Source organism: Sciurus vulgaris, assembly GCF_902686455.1.
Source record: "Sciurus vulgaris genome assembly, chromosome: 14".
NCBI lineage: Eukaryota > Metazoa > Chordata > Mammalia > Rodentia > Sciuridae > Sciurus > Sciurus vulgaris.
The window spans coordinates 97,884,860-97,903,238 of NC_136475.1; the positions used below are offsets into that span (position 1 = coordinate 97,884,860).

General features: G+C 57.6%; 1 protein-coding gene across 1 annotated transcript in view; it reads left to right on the forward strand.

Annotated features, from left to right (window-relative positions):
- The window catches only part of EIPR1 (EARP complex and GARP complex interacting protein 1), a 380,793-nt gene extending 367,412 nt beyond the window's left edge, over positions 1-13,381 (forward strand). The window contains exon 10 of the transcript XR_013759163.1: positions 13,371-13,381. The gene's annotated coding sequence lies outside the window, so the exon portion shown is untranslated. The remainder of the gene's footprint in view (positions 1-13,370) is intronic.
- The last annotated feature ends 4,998 nt before the right edge of the window (positions 13,382-18,379 follow it).

Sequence of the window (18,379 nt, forward strand, 5' to 3'; positions counted from 1 at the left end):
TGCCTGGGCCAGTTGACCGAGGCCTGTGCTAATCTGCAGCCTAGCTGGTCCCTGAATGGAGTCTTGGAGCTTGACTGAATGTGCAGCTTGGAGGATGGCTCTCAGGTCAGGCCCCGGACCTGACCCTGGGCCAGTGCCTCTCCCACGCAGAACCCTCTGTGCACTGTCGGAACTCCCGTGCCCCCTGTGGATCAGGTGCGTGCGGGGCTCAGGGGCCTCAGTGACAGGCCGTGTCACTCTTGCTCTGGGTGTGTGACCAGTGTAGAGGTCAGCCTTCTCTCACTGGGGGAGTCTCAGGAAGCTCCGAAGGGATCCCCAGGGCCCCAGTGCAGGGCAGGCAGTGCGGCAGGACAGGATGCTCCTGGACACAGGGCCCCAGCCGCTCCTCTGTCTGTGTGGCCATCTCTCCCCAGTGTGTGTGTGGCAGGAGAAGGCAGCCTGCCTGCACCAACGTCCCCCGCCTCAGAGACAGAGAATCTGACCTGACGTGGTCCCCGGCCAGGTGCAATCAGCTGGGCCCTGGGTCCCTGGTCTGGGAGCCCTTTTCTCTGAAGAGGAAGCAGGCCACTCTGAGGAGCAGGGCCCACCCACACTCACTGGGTCTGCTGAATGGCCCTACCTGTGGGCCACCTAGGGAGAGAGCCGGGAGCATCAGTTGGTCAGGTTCCACTGGGCAGTTGAGGTGTTTCCATGGGGGAGTTCTTGTGACTTCTTTAAAAATCCTCTATTAGAACAGATAAGTGATTGATATTTACATTTGCTTAAAAATAGCTTCTTTATTACAAAAGAATGTTTTAAAAACCTGAAAGTTTCAAGAAATATGCAAAGAGAAGACATTGCAGAAGAAGTTGGTTTTGTGTAAAGCTGTTGGACGCATTTGTCACTATGCTTTAGGAACTCTGTGAGCACCAGAGCAAGGGCAGCGTAGCCGAGCCAGGTGTCGGGAGGGGTCAGTGCCAACTGCAAGAAGCTACCTGACCAGGGGCTTGTGCTGGAGGAGCTGCTGGATGCCCTGTGCAGCTGCTCCTGGTTCCCGGAGAGGGTGAGCCTGGTGCTGAGGGGAAGCGGCTCTTGCCTGTGCTCCTGGTTAGGGCTCAGCTGCCCTGCTGTGTAGCCCCTCCCTTCCTCCTGTGCCCTGGGAATCCTGTTCTGTTTGCAGTTCCCAGGATGTCTTGCTGGAGTAGCAGGGTCCTGGGTCACGCCTCCCCGCCGCCCCGGCACTTACTCAGGCTACTCCAGAACACTTGCACTTTCCCAGCCTGCCCTGCTCCTTCACCTTGGGTTCTGCTGGACCCACTGGGCACTGTCTGCAGGGTGTGGCAGCTGGCCAGGCTGGCTCTGGTGTGCTGGTGGGTGCTCTGTGGGAGCTCGGGAGCTCTGACCGGGAGACCCAGGGCGCGCTGGCGATGCGGTGGGGAGCCTCTCCCAGGTCTGCGGAGGCGGTAGTGGAGTAGCCTTTTCTGTTTGCTTGTGTTTTCTGTCTGCACCTAGGACCTGGGACTTCACCTCTTGGTTGGTGAGGCTCTGTTCCTGGAGATGTATTTAATCAATAACATCACTGGACTCATCTCTGATGCCTCAGCATGGCATCTCTCCCTGGAGGCCCTGGGCTCCTGATGCAAGCAGGCCCACTCCGCCCCTTCGCCCAACATGCCCAGGTGTCTCTCAACCCCAGGGGACACAGTGGCTTGACTCAGTCGGGCATCCTGTTAAGTGGCTATGACTGATGGTAGTTGGACCCTGTGTCCAGTGTGGCTGCCCTAAATCAAGTCCAGGGTTGATGGAGGATTCATGGGGCCTCTGCCACCTGCTGGGTAGGGCCTGGTCACTTTCATATTGGCTACCTCAACCTCGTCTCCATTAGAGCTTTTGTTTTCATCACTGGGAGGCAAGATTCAGAGTGATTAATAAGCTGTCGGATTGGTAGACTAGCATGTGCTGTGACCTGCTCAGACAATCAGGGTCTGGAGTGACAGTGCCAAGCGCACCCGCCACCGCTGCGCTCTCAGCCAATGTGCACCAACCACCGGATCCTCGCACGGGAGTTGGAGCATCACCCTGGTTGTTTCCCACCCACCGGGCCACCAACAGGTGCACCGGCTGCACTACCCAAGCTGCTGGGTCCCCAGCCCTTCCCCTCCCACCGTGCCTGACCCAGTCAGGCCCTCTCTGCCTCAGCTCCAGTGGTGGCTCTGGGTGACTCTTCTGCTTCCGTGCAGCTGTGGTCCTTATGACAAGTGGGACCATGTCCCTCCTCTGCCTGGAAACCCTCACTGGCTCTTCCCAGCCCCAGGTCAAGGGTCAGCTCTGTCCCCTGCTCTCACCCATGCCTGTGGGTCCCGTCCTGCTCCAGCCCTGCCCAGGCCTGACTTCTGCTGCCTGGGACCCCTCTCTGGCCCCAGGCCCCAGCCAGCACTGGGCCCAGCTTTGCCTTTGTTGCTACTTCCTGCAATTTTTCCCCCTCGCTAGTCATATGGTAGTGTCTCAGAGCCTATGTCACCCCAAGATGTCACCTCCTGAGGCAATGTCACCTTCAGAATCAATGTCAGCCACCAGAGAAGGTGTCACCTCAGAGGTGAGGGCACTCCCAGAGACAATGATACCCCCAGAGATGTCACTTCCAGAGCCAATGTCCCTCCCAGAAACAATGTCATCCCCCAGAGGAGTTGTCAGTCCCCAGAGGTGATGTCATCCCCATCCCCAGAGAAGATGTCACCTCCTGAAGTGATGTCAGCTCCCAGAAAGGATGTCACCCGTGTCACCCCCAGAGGCAATGATGCCTCCAGCGGGATGTCAGCTCCCAGAGGTGACGACCCGGGGAGTCCTCAGCCCAGACAGCTTTCCTGGCTGTCTCCATGTCTGCTCTTCTCTGGCCCCTGGCTGGCCGTCTCCTCCCAGGTCACAGACACGCCCAGGTGGCTGGAGGGAGAGGGGGCTGCTCTGCCTGGGCAGTGGGAGAAGCTCCTCTCCTCTCAGGGGCCCGTTGCAGGCCGTGCTCCGCAAGCTCAGGACGATGCTCCAGCAGAACGAAGCCTGGTTGGCCTGGGACCGGACCCCGAGCAGTTCTCTCCTGGGCTTGGCCTATGGCCGCCCATCCAGGAAGTGAGGCGAGCTGGGCCTGGGGGGTCCAGGCCACATGCCCACCCCAGGCAGGACCGAGCGCTGGAGGGGTGGCTGCAGGGAGAGGGCAAGACTGAAGAGCAGGAGCTGGACTGGCAGACACAGGTGCTGCTCAGGCCCCTGAGCGCCGTCCTGGGGCCATGGTGGTGGACGGCTGTCCCTGGGTGTGTTTCCTGTCCACTCTCCACTGGAACACAAGTCCAGTGAAGCAGGGTCTCACGTTTCCTTTGGAAAGCCAGGACTCGGTGACAGTCAACAAATGCCTGTGGAAGGAATGGGTGATGGCAGCCCGGCGTGAACCGTGGGTTCCAGCCACGCTCTTTGCCCCCAGGGCTGTGTCCCTGTGCCCGCACACCCAGGCGAGTGCTCCCAAAGCTCTCGGCTCCTGAGGGCGCTCAGGGCGCCGGCTCAAGCATGCTGCGGGCTTCGGGGGTCTGCCGGCAGGTTGCCCGGCGGCTCCCCACACTCTGTCCACAGCACACATGGCAGCCTCTGGTCCACGTAGGAACAAGCAGGAGAACGAGTTCCATCTAGGAGCTTCCGGCGGCCTTGCTCTCTGGAGCCATGTCTCTGGCACCCCAAATGATTTGGGGATGTGGAGGCCTGATTAGTGCAGGGCTCACCTCTTATCTTCAGATTATCACGGCCTTTCAGGGAGCAATAGAGGACGCGTGAGACGCAGGACAAACGCAGGGAGCTGCACCCGCCTGCAGGGCCCGACCAGGACTGGGGCTGGCTAGTGCTCTCTGGGGTTTGGACCTGGAATTTCTGCTGTGGTTGGGTTTTGCTCATTTCCTACTCTACCCACCGCCCAGTCAAGCCAGTGCTGGGAGTTGCGGCTCGAACGTCAGCATCCTTTCCTGCAGGGATGCCCAGTGGAGGATGGCTGGCCGCCAGGTCCGAGTGAGCAGCCGGAGGCTCTGGTAAGCCCCTGCCTGTGAGTGAGCTTGACGACATGCTTCTTTGTGTGGCCACTCCATCCCATGGAGTGCTCTCTGCCTTCACGCCATCGTGCCAAGAGGACTCCAGGAAAATGCCAATCCCAGGATTCTTGGTGAAGGGAAATGACAGACAATACTTTCCAGTGCGCATTTACCCATAGTGCTTAGAGGCCAACTGAGTGAACAGAAATTCAGGAACACAAGCTTCTGGCTATTTCCAGATGTCACCTTCAAATAAGACATAGTGTGTCTATTCACTTAATTGTACACACCTGGACCCAAATTGTGAGTTATGCACAAAGAGCTGTGCATGTTTTGACCACTTCCAGAGGCTGGTGTCTCTGAGAAGACCCTTACCAGCAGCCTTGTGCTTCAAAACCTAGCACCTTGTTCTGTGAAGCTCAGGCTCAGTGTTTCCCACACAATTAATTAGAATAATGGCATAAAAGATGAGAAAAACTAAAAAAGTTCAAATGTAAGTGTTAATGTGATAATTAAACTTACTAATTAAGAATATTTCAGCTGAACATGTTGGCGCATGCCCGTGATCCCAGAGTCTAGGGAGGCTGAGGCAGGAGCACAAGTTTGAGGCCAACTGGGGAACTTAGTGAGACCCTGTCTCAAAAATAAAAATTAGGGCTGGGGATAAAGCTCAGTGGAAGGGTACCCCTGTGTCCAGTCCCCAGGATCCCCCCAAATTAGGGAATCGTTCAGTTCCTAGTCCAGAGATCAGAAGCTGGAAAGAGGGGGATCCGAGGACCCTGGCATCCTTGTTGAGGTCACCTGGGGGACAGCCGGGAGTGCCTGTCCCTCCCATGTGCCTGAAGCACAGCTTTGTAGGACTCCTTGCCCAGGATTACCCGAGGAGACGGTGGGCCCCAGGGCAGCACAGGGGTGCCCACATGTGCTGGCTCACTTAGGAAGGGTCAGCAATGGCTTTCGGGGCAGGCGGCAGCGCTGAGGTCCATGGCTGCTGCGTCTCAGCTCCAGAGTCCAGGCACAGGTCTCTAGAGTCAGCCGCCCCAGTTATCAGGGGGCTAGCTGTAGAGTGGTGCTCAGACTGGGCAGGAGCCTTCCTCTAGCTGACCCTAGGAGGCTGCTGACCCCGGAGTGGCCCTGCTCTCACTCACCGAGGGGCGCAGGAAGTCCAGCCCCTCTTGGTTTTTCAAGGGTGCATGGTTCAAAGGCCTTGCTCTTCGGGCCCAAAATCGCGTGCAAAGTAGCAACTTGGTTTTCTCAGATTTCTCCTCTTTGGCAAGAAAGGCTGAGGATTAACATTTACTGTGTGCCAGGATGTGCCAGTGGCTAGGCGGGTACCAATCCCTGGACCTTCCGGGCCTGGTGTTCAGGAGGTGCGCAGGCTCAGGTGGCATGTCCTCCTTTCCTATTCCTGGTGGGGAGGGGACCTGTTTTGGTTCTGCTGAGATTCAAACATGTGCTGACACCGTTGTCAACAGGGTTGAGGAGACAGTTCCCAGGGAGGAAATGACTCCGGTTTTCCATGGGCCTTGGGCTTGGAAGGGGCCACAGCAGAGATAGAAATCCCCTCTCGGGTGGGTCTCCTGAAGCTGCACCTGTCTCCCTGTGTACCCCCAGGGGGACACACACCACTGCTCCAGACAGGCGTCAGCATCTGGGGACAGCTGGAATCGTTAAAGAGCTTTGTCATTTTTAATGAGCTATCGAACCAAAACCTGCTCCCTTGATGTTCTCAGGTAACTGTTCTCTCACTGTACTTGGTGTGTACGCAGCTCTGACTCCAGACTCACTCTGGAGAGCAGTGTGAAATGCCAGTCCTCTTCCCTGGTGCCATGGCAGGTCCATCAGGAAGAGAACTGACGGATGTTGCTGAAGACCCAGGGCCCACCAGACCAGCACCCAAGACGTGCCACATGCTGCTCCGGACCCGCCTGCGTAGCCCTAGCGCTTCAGTGTTGGGTACTTCAGCCCAATCCCAGGTCTGAATGTCCTGGCAGGGAACCCATCAGCCCAGTTCTCTGTGCCTCATTCCCTGCTTTGCATCACAGTGGCCAATATCTCCAACCCGAATGGCTTAGAAGAGGAAGAGAAGAGCCGAGGTCATCTGACTCCATAGCTTGGACCCGAGGTGAGGCAGAACCTGACAGAAGAAGGGCGTTGCAGAGGAAAGTGGCTCAGAATGAGGCTTCACCCCAAGGGCACGCTCCCAGGGACCCTCCTCCTCCTCCAGCCACCCCGACCTGACTAGTCAGACCCAGATAATTCACATCCATGGATTAATCCACTCATCAGGTTACAGCTCATTACCTGGTCTGTCATTTCTCCTCTGAACATTCTTGCCTAGTCTCACACAGGAGCTCCTAGGGACGCCTCCCATCCAAGCCACAACAGCCCCACACGCCTGCTCAGAGCTAACACAGGAGCAGCACACAGCCGGAGTCCCTGGCCAGCAAAAGTCTGTGTCTGGGCAGCCACTAGTTCCTTAGGCAAGGGGATTAATCAGCCCAACCCAGGCACGGGGAGTGGGGTGTATCGTAGGAGAGCCTCTTGGTGGGCTGCCATGTTCCCACCCACGTGGCAGACTTCTCCCCCACAGCCCAGGAGAGCAGCGGTGCCTGCCAGCCGGGAGCCATGGCCTCCCTGGGTGGGACAGGCCTAGCTGATGCTTTGAAAGCCACATGGTCACCTAGCGCTTCCTGTGTCAAGAACTCAGCTGGCCCTGGACTGAGGGTGGGGAGGACAGGTCTGCGAATGCTGTGTGTCGTTTCTGCACCAGGTGTGATACTGCAGGTGAGGCGCACTGCGAGGCACCACCGAGGGAGTCTGGAGGCCTCTGCAGGTAGGAAGAGGGTCTAACCTTCACTCTGGGAGGCTGCAGGGCAGTTTGTCCTCAGAGTTTCCCAGAGAGGCAGAGCCACGGGGATGTGGCAGATTTGCACAGAGTTTCTGACTCGCAGGGGTTGAACCTTGTGAGGGTGGAGGGTCCCTCTCCCTCGGTACAGCACTGGGTAACTTGCTTGAGTCACTTCACACTGGAGGATTTTCCCAAGTGCAGGCCCAGGTCAGTGTTCTGGGCATGAGGAAGTGGGCCGGCCAAGCTGGGGTCTGGTCAGCTGGATGTACTGACATCATTTTGAATCTACGCTATTTCCACTGATGATGGGTTTATGGGATGTGCCCCATCCCAAGTGGAGGAACCTCTGTGTAAGAAGGGTTTGAAGGAACTGCTCACGCGGTCCCAGAGGCTGGGGTGCTCAGGGTGAGCTGGCGAGGAGCCGGCAGAGGATCAGATCCGAAGGGGAGGGTGTGCTGCAGAATGCCCTCCAGCTCCAGGGTCCTCACTGGCTCTGTCGGGGCCTTCCACTCTGCCGTGGCTGCAGCAGGAAGCTCGGGTGTGAGTGGGACCCAGAGGGAGGGAGCTCAGCCTGTCGTGGTGGGAGAGGTGGGCGTCTGGGAGGTGATCGGGGTCAGGTAAGATCGCAGGGGCCCATCTCTGAGTCCTGGTGGCCGAAGAGAAGGAGTGGCAGCTGACCTCCCTGTCTCCGCCACGTGACGCCTGGCCTGCTCGGGGCGTTGCACCCAGAAGCCCTCCCGGCTGCGGGCCTGGCGCTCCCTCCAGAACCGCGAGCGGGGCCAGGCTCTTCAGAGTCACCTGTCTGTGTCGTGCTGGAGCAACAGGAAAGCAGGGAGGCGAGCCCTCGGGTGAGGACCAAGCCCGACACCGGCCGATTCTTCACTCGCCCTCCCAGCGCCTGCACGAGCGCCAGAGCAGGATGGGATAGCCGAGGAAGGCACTGTCCGGGAGCCCCGCCAGCCGTGCCCAGTTCCGCCTGCCCTCAGGGTGCACCTGTGTTCACACACGTTTTGCTGGAAGCTGCCTCCTCCTTTTCAGCTTTGTTTTGTTCTTCTGGGCTTTTTAATTTTGTATTTTGAGACAGGGTCTCACTGAATTAACGGCCTAAGTTGCAGAGTCTGGCCATGAATGCACAATCCTCCTGCCTTGGCCTCCTGAGAAAGGCGTCCCCTTGAACCCTGCTGGTCCCCGATGACAGGCCTGCAGCCAGCAGAGCTGCAGGACCTCTGCCCAGGCCCCTCCTTGGGCACGCGAGGCCTCCTGCTCTAAGGAACACCAGGGAGTTTCCGCACGTGCTTGGGCTCTTTCCAACGGGGAACTCACCACAAAAAGCACAAAAACGCGGGAACCCAGCGCTAACTAAGGCCCTGACAGGACCTTTGTTCCCAGGGCGCAGCCTGGAGCAGGGGGCAGAGCACCTCAGCCTCTGCCAGGACCTGCACCCAGGCCCATGGCTTGCTCTCTGCGCATGTCCTGGGATGGCTGAGTTCTTTGTGAGTGTTGATTTCAGGGCTGCCCATAGGCTTGAGCGCCTGGGTGACTTCATGGACTCTGAAGACCTGGTAGGCTGCTGTGCTCTGCTGGTGGTGGGCATGGTGATGGAAGTGCAGCCAGCGAGGCTGACGTTGGAGGGCTTTCATGAAGGCTCTCAACTGGGACTTGGCCTTTTTCATCCAAGAGTTTACAAAAGTGAGCAAGGGTTTGATTTGCATTTTAGTTCTGTGGACTTTAGGTAAAGATGGGGTGCTGGGGTGGGGAGATGGCATGAGGGTGGTCACAGGGGTGTGTAGGAGATGGCCAATTCCCAAACTGCCCGTGACAGAGGCTTGGAGGCAAGGAAGAGGTGGTACTGTGTGCGAGGAGCAGGCTGGGAGTTGCAGTCCCTGGAAGGAAAGCTGCTTTCAGCAATTGCACATTCTTCTCCTGAGGCAGCAGTCTGTGCCCTCCCCCAGGCTTCTCCAGGGAACCCCTTGCCCAGGCACTTCCTGTGGAGGGTGGTCTGCAGTGCCCACAGCCTGCCTGCCCTCCTGTCGGCAGCCTTCATCCTGTTTCCACACACAGGGTGGCTGTGCGCATGGCGCCTCCCTCCCTCTGGCCATGGGCGCAATTCCTTTCGGATGCACCTTGCTGCTCTCGCAGCTAATAAATTAGAGGAGGGTGCTCCTCCCTGCTGCTGCCTGATCATCCTCCGAGGGAGGCGGAGGGCAGAGGCCCCGGGACTTGAGCAGCCCTCTGAGGACGCAGCAAGAGAAGCGAGGTCTTCGGGAGACTTTCTGACCACTCAGTCCTGGCTTTGTGCTCCCCTCCAGCTCTGAGCTGTGCGGAGTCTCAGAATGAGCTAGGCCTGGCCCCGGCCAGGGCCATGAGACCTGGGCGTCTGCTGCCATCGCAACACATGAGGAGAGCCACCCTGACCCCAGGTGAGGAAGGAATCACCCATGGTTAATAACAACCAGCCAGGCCTCCCTCTTCCCCAGGCACTTGATCTAAATATTTACGAGGAATTCTGATCAGATGCTCACTGTCCAAATTAATATTATTTCATCTGAAAATACAGCAGTGTTTTCCACCAAAGTCAGCTGTTGTTTGGAGTCCAATCAGCATATCCTGTGAGAAAGTATGACAGACGACGTGCTGGCACGTGCAGTTGGCTGGGCAGCCTTGGGGAGGGCAGACCGAGGTAGGCAGATAGGCCAGGTGGCACCTGAGGCTGGGCCACCTCCCACCTGCTCTGCACACCTCCACAGAGGCTTCAGGGACCCCAGGGATCTGAGCCCTGGCGGGAGGTGGGCCGCCTGCTGCCACACTCCCTGCCTGGAGGGGGCGCTGCCCTGCCGAGCATGAGGCACCTGCAGGTCCCAGCGCGCTCCAGGGCTGGTTTCTGAGTCAGATGCTGCCAGCTTCTGCACACGGCCACCCTCCTGGTCCCTTCTTGCTCACGACACCCTAACTCGGTCCAGGTTTGGGTTGGCACCCTCCTGCAGGGAGCTGGGCTCCTCCCCAGCCTCAGTGCTGAGTCAGGATTGCTCTAAGTCAACTGCAGAGCCTTCCCCTCTGCCAAGGGCTGTTTAGAGGGGAGACTGTGGGCACAATCGGCTCAAAGAGCTGGTTGGGGCTGCGGGCAGCAGGTGAGCCGAGAAGTTTCCAGAATATCAAAGAAGGCCCCAGGCAGCCATCTTCTTTCTCTTGCCCAGGGGCCCCCTGAGCAGGCAGGTCAGGAACCACAGGGGAGTAACCCGGATTAACTCTTGGACTGTGCTACAGAGAGCACTTTTGTTACATGAAATAATAAAGATGGTTTATTTTGATACTTTAAGAATTTAGGTTTATTAAAAATGAATTTTCTGATTGTTATCACAGAAAGTATTCTGATATAACTCCCTTTCCAGTTCCCTTTCCAGCCAATATGGGGCCCACTGAGAACCTATGAAATTGCACACTGGGGACCTGAGAGGAACTGAGTGCGGACTCCTCCAGATTGGCCCCGGGCTGCTGCCGGCTCACACAACTGCCCTTACCCTCCCCGAGCAGCCCAGCCTGAGGCCCGTGGCCTGGTCTGCAGCTGGAGGAGGAACCCAGCTCCACCTTTTCCTGAGGTTTCCTCCCAGGCTGGGGACCCCACTGCTGCGGGTAGTGGCCAGCTGGAGGCCTGGCTCTGACAGGGTTCCGACTCTCACCTCCAGAGATTAGCAGAGCATCTCCAGGACAGACAGAGCCCAAGAAACTGCTTTTGACAGCCCGCCCCTGGGAATTCTGACATGGGCTCTCATCCAGGCGAAACCCTGACACGCTTGCCGGGGGTCAGCCTGAGGCGGGCTGCAGGACAGCACAGGTGGGTTGCCCACTGGCCCTTGGCTGGGTGCATTTGGCTCCAGGGCTCACCGGCTAGGTCTGGAGCTCATGTTTGTCCCAGCCTGAGGCTGCCACGGTCATCCAGTGGGTAGAGGCCCAGAGTGCTGCTGGAGGCCCACGGTGCTGCTGGAGGCCTCACAGTGCAGAGGACGGCCCCACAACCAAGGGTCATCTGGCCCCAGATTTGAGCAGTACTGGGGTGAGAAACCTCACTGGTGCAGCCTCAGGGAACAGAGAGGGAGGACAGGAAAGGTGGGCAGTGTCCCTTTAAAAGTCAGAGTCCAGTCTCTGCTGGTAGATCCAGCTAGACCTTCCCGCCACCCAGAGCAGGCAGGGGAGATGTGTGTGAGTCCCGATTGAAGGAGCCCTCGCAGGACCCCAGGTGCTGAGCAGGGCCCAGACTTCACCTGGCAAGAGCACGGAGCAAGGCCTAGCTCTGGGCCAGCTGGAGGGGCCGCGTGCAGCACAGTCCCAGGGAGAGCAAACCATTCCTGCCCTTCCCGTGTCCTCTCTTTGGGCATAGGGTGTGGCCTGGGTGAAGGGGGAGCCTCTTTGCTGGCAATACCTTCTCCCATTTCCACTCTGACTTCTTGGGACCTATTGTGCTCTGGATTTGATGACCGACGTGCCCCTCAGTGAGGGCCTCTTGGAGCTCCTTGAGCCCTTGCTCTGGCCCCACACCCACTCTGGGCCTCTGTCTGAATCCTCTCCCCGTGGATGGCCCACCGTAGAGTCAGGTGGCTCAGAGCACTCAGAGCTTTGCCTGGGCTGGGCCTGGGCCAGGCCCAGGAGCCAAGGCCCACGGGCAGGACAGAGGGACGGCAGGGCACCAGGGAGAGCAGTGGGGTGTGGGTTCAGAGGTGGGAGGGCAGGGTCTGCTGTGCAGATGAGCACCTGCCCTTGATTTTTCTCCATGAACTGGAAGCCCAGCAGGTCCATCTGGTCTAGTGGACAGACACAGAGAGGCTCATGGACAAATGTGGCCCTGCTCTTGGCATGAGCTCCTTCTCTTTGATCCCGTTGGGTAGAATCATGGCTTAAGGCCAGCATTTATTCCAGCTGCTGCCAGATCTGAGCGTGTCCATGGTTGCACTTTCAGGAGGTCAGGGGTGTTGCTGTAATGGCCAGGCTGGCACACACAGCGACACGTCTTCCCTTCTGGTTCTTCCCTGTCTGCCTGTCCACCAAGGCCACCCTCACAGTGGCACACATTGCCGGGATTGTGCTCAAATACAAGAGACGTGCCACCGTATATGGAGCCGTCCCTTGGGGCTTGTGGCGGGCTCTGTGTCTCTGCTCCGGGCTGGGCTCAAGTCCTGCATGCCTTTCCTGAGGTCAAGCACTGGACAGAGGGGCCCGGCCGGACTCACAAGCACACGGAAGGCCTCTGGACTCAGTGAGCAGCATGCTGACAGTCAAGCTCAGGCCCAAGGGCGGGCAGGGACCCCGTCCTGTGCAGGGAGAGGGAGAGCAGACGGGGTCGACCACCCCTCCTCCTCTCAGCTCTGTTGTCCATGGGAAGTGTCAGAGGCTTTAAGTGGCCCAGAGAGACCTTGGACTTGGAGTATCTGCACATGGAGACAGCTCTCATGCCCCGTGAGGCTTGCGTCGTCTTGGCAACCACGATGCTGGGAGCTGTATGCTCACAGCTTGTTCCAGTGTGGGCTAAAGAAAGGCTGGGTTCTCTCTGACGCTGGCGGGTGGGAAAAGAAGGAGTGATTTCTAGGCCATATGCCTGTTCTGCTCTTTGCTCTGCTTGTCCTGGGTCACATCCTCTCGAGCCCTTCTTGGTCTGATAAGGAGCGCACCCACAAAAGAGAACATTGAACGGGCTTTTGCATGTGGGCCCGGGTCCTGGGCTGGCCAAGGAGAGGCACAGTTGCTCTGGCTCTGTGGCACAGAGCCACAGCCACACCTGTCGCTGCTGCTGCCTCCACTGTGACATGATTGGCCATCCGTGGCAGAGGAGGTCCTAGCCCCCCTGCTTTGGAATTCTGTGACTACTGGTCACTGCCCTGGAAGGTGGTTTCAACAGCCACAAATCCAGGGGCTGCTTGGCCTTCGGTGGGTTCTCACCAGGCCCCCGGTGAGTCTGAGCATAGGCAGCACATCTGTGGTCACGACACACTCATGGTCACTCTGTGTCCCTCCTACCTGCCAGCACGGATGCCTGTCCCAGGCCCCTGAGCTCAGCTCCCGCGGGGCCTTTGCGTCTGCAGGTCACTGCTGTGAGTGGAGACAGCTCTCAGTGCCTGTTCTCATGCTCAGCATGGGGCTTGCAGCTGCCAGGTGGATTCGGGGCACAGCTCATGCTGACCACGGATTCACGTGTAGCTCACCAGGTGCAGCGGCCCTGACCTAACACATCTGAGAGACGCTGGGCCACCATCCTCTGGAGCCAGCCTTGGGCCTCAGCCCCTGCAGAAAGCCCGGCACCCAGGGGAGTGAGAGGCTCCCAAGAGGAGGACTCCCGGTTCAGCCTTTCCTTGGTACCAGCGAGTGACCTTGAGGAAGCCACGGAGTCTGGCCAAGGCGTGGTCTTCCTGTGGACAGACAGGACAGCGGCCGGCGCCTCTCCGGGCTGCCTGGTCACTATGAGGACGGGAGGGGCGGCTGGAGCACAGGGTGCTGACGGCATGACCTGGTGCGCTCCCTGGTAGCCGTGTTGATGTGGGGTTTCTACTTCCCACTCCAGACACCAATGGGTGCCCAGTGTCTGCCTGCCCATCCCCGCTAACGACTGCTCACGAAGCCCGAGGATCTCTGACAAAGCTCGCAGATGTTTTAAAGGATCCCTTATTCAAGAGATCTAGTCAAGAGCAACAGGGGTGTGGAGAGGAGGAAGAGGGCCCACCTTCTCGAGACGTGCTGGGAACGCCGGGGCCCGCCATGGTGGCCCCCTGAGCCTTCTTCCTTGGGGAGTTAGCCTCCATCCAGACGGGTCTGAGCTACCCGGGAGCCTCACATCCCCAGTCCATGAGGAGGGCACTTCCCTCTGCCTCATTTCCTTAAATCCAGGGGCCAGTGCTCAGCCTGGCTCTGATACTGACGAGTGTCCATTCCAGCCCAATTAAAACTGACCTCCAGCGTGATGCCTTGAGAGACGGAGACCAGGCTGGAACGCAGCCTCCAGCTCTGGCAATTGGATGCCTCCATGGGTCCAATTCTGATCCAGGTTCGGCCCGCCTCACAGCCTGCATTTCTTGCAGGAAGCCCTGCAGGGAACTTGCATGTCTCTTCCCTGGCAGGTCTGTGCAGTGCACCTTCCGGCTCCTGAATCCCGAAACGAACCTCAGAGGGCTCTTCCCGTCCCCCCCACACAGGGTTTCTAATTGAGGTGTGTGGCTGTTATTAGTCCTGGAGCTGCAGGTCTAACTGCGGAAGCTCGGCCTTTACTGAGGACCTGCATGCTGGACCACCGCACAGGCCTGAGGAAAGGAGAGGTCCCTGTGCTTCAGGAGATGGCCAGATACACACATGCACATGTCATGTGCAAAGAGCAGGACACGCAGCCCCGAGAGGCCAAAGAGGAGGAGCTGAGCACAGGTCCAGGGGTCGGAAGGGTAAAGGGGTGAGGCCTTTTCGGAATCTGAGGCTCAGGCTGTCTCAGAAGACTGAATGAGCGTGGTTTTCGCGGAGAATTTTGGCAGGGGAAGGAGCAGGTGGAGAACCTGGGGGCGGGATGCAGCGCACTGGCCGGCAGGGAACGGCTGGGGCAGTGCGTTCCTCTCCGGGAGCGCTGGGGCTATTCTGCTCAGGAGAGGGCGATGGCCAGGTGGGCTGGAATGTGCAGAGTGGAAGGGAGGCTGGAGAGGAAGGTACAGAGCATCTTCTCAATAAGCTGGGGCACAGCTGGCTGCAGGGCAGGTGCCACCAGAGCAGACCGCGTCGAACGCTCCAAGTGCAGAGGTTGAGGACCCCCACCCGCAGGGGCTGCTTCTGCCAGCAGTCTTCCTGTTGGAGGTGAGTCTGGACAGAAGGGCAAGGAGATACCAAGTTTGGTCTGCGTGACAAGACAGAGGGAGGGCCGAGAACAACTCCAGGGCCCCAGGTGGGGCCGCAGAGTCACACTGGCCTGAGCACACATTCACGGCTGCAGCAAAGTGGTCCTCTAAGTGCAGGAAGGGCTGCTGGACACCCAGGCCCAGGACAGGTGACTGCTGCCAGCCATCTCTGGGCGGAACACTCCATCCCTGTGTAGAGCCACAGAAACCGAGTGCTCCTCCTTGGCTGAGAGCAAGGAGCCCGCGGCTGTGGACTCTGTCACACTAACGGTCATTCTCATCCTCCCGCCATGTTGCAGTCCTGTCCAGGCAGGCCCTTCCCCGAGCATGCCACAGAGGAGCTGGCCTCGTCCTGTGAACACTAGGTCAAGGTCACACGTGAGGTTCTGGACACTCACACTCAGACTAGAAGGTCCTTGTCCCGTTGCTCCTGGGGGCCTGTCGGTGCAAGCTTGTGATGACTCGGTGACTGCCCCCAAAGAAGCCATGAGCTCTTCATGTCTAACAGGGACATTGATGAGGAGCCTGTGCTTTGGTGAGCAGACTGGGGTTTGGTTTGGGGTCTTTCTTGAGCATGTTTTCTTCAGACATCTGCAGACACAAGGGCCTGTCTCTTGTTAAGGGCAGTGGATGGGCGTGCCTTCCTGTAGGCGAAATCCCACCGGGTTGACCATACTCCTCAGGTCATATCATGGTGCCTCCCGAGTGACGGCCTTGTCGTCTGGATAGAAATGTTATTGCTTCAACCCAACATTGCTCTGCACCTCCCTCCCAACCCCGAAGGTTCCTCAGGGCCTTGCACATGCTGGGCAAGTGCTGTGCCACTGGGCTGCACCAGCCCCTCTGTTCTCTTCGTACAGACCCCCAGCGTCTCCACAACCTCAGGGCACCCAGGAGGGCTCTGTACTTCCCGCAGGGCAGGCCCCAGTCACCCCTATGGCAAGATCTTCTAAGATCTTCCACTTCTTCATTTATTTCTGATCTAAAAAGTGAGATGGAAACCCGGTTCATGGCGTGGTTGACAGAAAACACGTTATCTGTCCTGTTCCAGATAGGCCATCCCCAGTTCCTTCAGGTATAAGATTCTATCACCTAAATAAGGCCGTCCTGTTGGGGAGATTATGTGGGCACTCCCGGTCACAGGGAGGCTGCTTGGAAACCTTGGAGCCAGCACTGGGACGGGAGCTGATAAGCTGCCCAGTGGAAACAACTCCTACAACAGGGACTGCTGCACGCGGTGGAAAGCAGCTTCCCCTTGGTCATTGTTTGAGGCCTTGCAGGCTCCTGTTTGGCCACCTCCCTGTGGCTCCCCGCTCAACTGGTGAGTTTCAGTTTGTCAGTGGGAAACTCCCGGGTTGATAGCTCTGCTCTTGGTCTGAGAGTCACCAGTCCCACTGAGGCCCAGAGGCTCGCCTTGCTTGGGAGAGCAGGTGTCTAACCCTGTGACTTACAGGCCAGCACAGGAGCAGCCAGGCCACAGGCCACTCCGCCGTGCTGCCCTGTGCCATCAGCCTCCGAGCAGGAGTGAGTGGGCGGGCATTTCTCTTCAGACCCTGGCAGCTGGTAACAGGCAGTATGCAGTGAGAGGAGCCACAGGCACCTTGGTGCTGGGCGCCCACTCTTCTGTTCTCAAGCTGTCTCAGGGCCGGGGCACACTGCCTCGGAGCCACCTCATCTAGGGTCCTTGTTCTCCACCCTTGAAGCTCAGCGTCCAAGGAGGAGAGGAGACGGCTGGACTTTGCCCACGGCCGTGGGGTCTCATTTCTCCCCTGGTGGATAATGCAGTCTTGGCCAGTATTTGTATTTATGTGCTTTCTGGAGCCTGTTGCATGCACTACAAAATTTCTTTGTAAAGAAGTTCTGCTTTTTCTTTTTAAAATCATCCTCTAGAGAGGGGCCTTCTCAGAACCTCCCCGGGCCCCTGCCTCGATGCTCTTTGCTGTGGGTCACCCTAACCCGCACGTCACTTATCATTCGACACAGACCAGGCTGGCATTGCTCAGCTGGAACCCAGTTTCCAGGAGCTGCCTTGTTGACTGTGCGGTGCTGTCTGGAGCGTGAGTTCTGCAGACAACGCACGCTGAAAGTGTGGAACCAAAGAGCACCCTGCTGAGTGCCAGGCAGACCTGCCTGCCTCTGGTCCCAGCTCTGCACACACCACGCTCTGACTCTGAGTGGGCTGCCTAATTTAATCCCGGCCTCCTCATCTATAAAATGGAGTTGGCAATTCCTACCTGGCTGGGTTGTCATGGAGACTTAGCTTTGTATCGTCTGTCAATCACAGAGCAAGGCTGCCAGGGGTCCCTACTCAGCAATGCTTCCTCTCTTCCTCTGACCCGGAGTCTTCCAGGCCAGAGCCTGGATGGCACTCAGGATGCCTGATCTTCCATTGCACCCAGCTCACAGACCCGCCCCTCCCTGCCTCAGGAGGGTTTTCTGGATCTCTCGCCTAGTTATTAGTGATCTGCAATGGAACTAAGGGGCACAGCGAGTAGGAACGTGCTTGATTATAATTCAGTGGGCATCCTGAGAAATGGAGTGTTTCGTAGGTCTGAGAATTGTCGGGGGAAAAAAAGCATTTCCTCACCATTGTTGAGAATCTTTATAAAATACTTACAATTGAGTCATAAAAATAGCCAGCATAAAGTGATGCTTATGCTACACCAGGCTAAACGCTGGGCACTAAATGCTGTGGATACAGTGTTTAATTTTGTCTTCAGGGTACTTTTCTCTAACTTTTATATACAAGGAAGATGGAGTATGAAGTGTCCACATAACTGGCCTGCCACACAGGAAGTGTCCGGGGGCCTCGCCCTTTCCTCATCCTCGGGGCTTCAGACGGCTTGTCTGGGAATACATGGAAGCTACTTGCATTTCTTAGGGTGTGTTTTGTTTTACATTTTTCAATCTAATTTGTTGGAATTTAATTTTTGGTATAAAATGAAAGGAACTGCATTTTGAGTTTTTTCCATTTAGACAATTCTTTCAATGCCATTTGAATGAATCCATCTTTTCCCTATTATTTCATGATTTTTCATATTATATTCTCAGTTCCACTAGAGTGTGTGTGTGTGTGTGTGTGTGTGTGTGTGTGTGTGCGCTCATCTATTCCTGGGACATCATGCTACTCCTTAGAGGAGCTATACCCCTTCCATCTTAGTTGAAGGTCACATGTGGGTGATTTTTGGGTAGATGTGGTGAATCAAACCCACTTAAAAAGCCTTGGCTGCACCCCAATCTCCCCCTTTAAGCAACCATGGAGTCGTGAGGTTCAGGTGTGATGATCATCTCATTTAAAACGGAGAGCGTCTCTGGGCACAGTAAGCACGGCGGAGGACGCCGAGTGCACAGGGTGTCTCATTGCCAAGGTCACCCAGCGAGGAACAGAACCAAGACGAGCCAGGCTGCTGGTGCTCCGAGCCCCAGCCCCAGGCCACGCGGCCATGCAAGGGCTCCTTCATACTTATTTCTGGAAATGGATGAACGCTCCCGTGCTGCAACGGAGCCAAGGCTCTGCCTCCCAAAGGAGATGCCACTCTCTCTCCTTCGGGCTTTCTCATCTCTGCACCCTCTAAGTTGTGCAGACTGCCATATTCTCGTGACTCTCAAGTTCAGATTCATCTGCCATG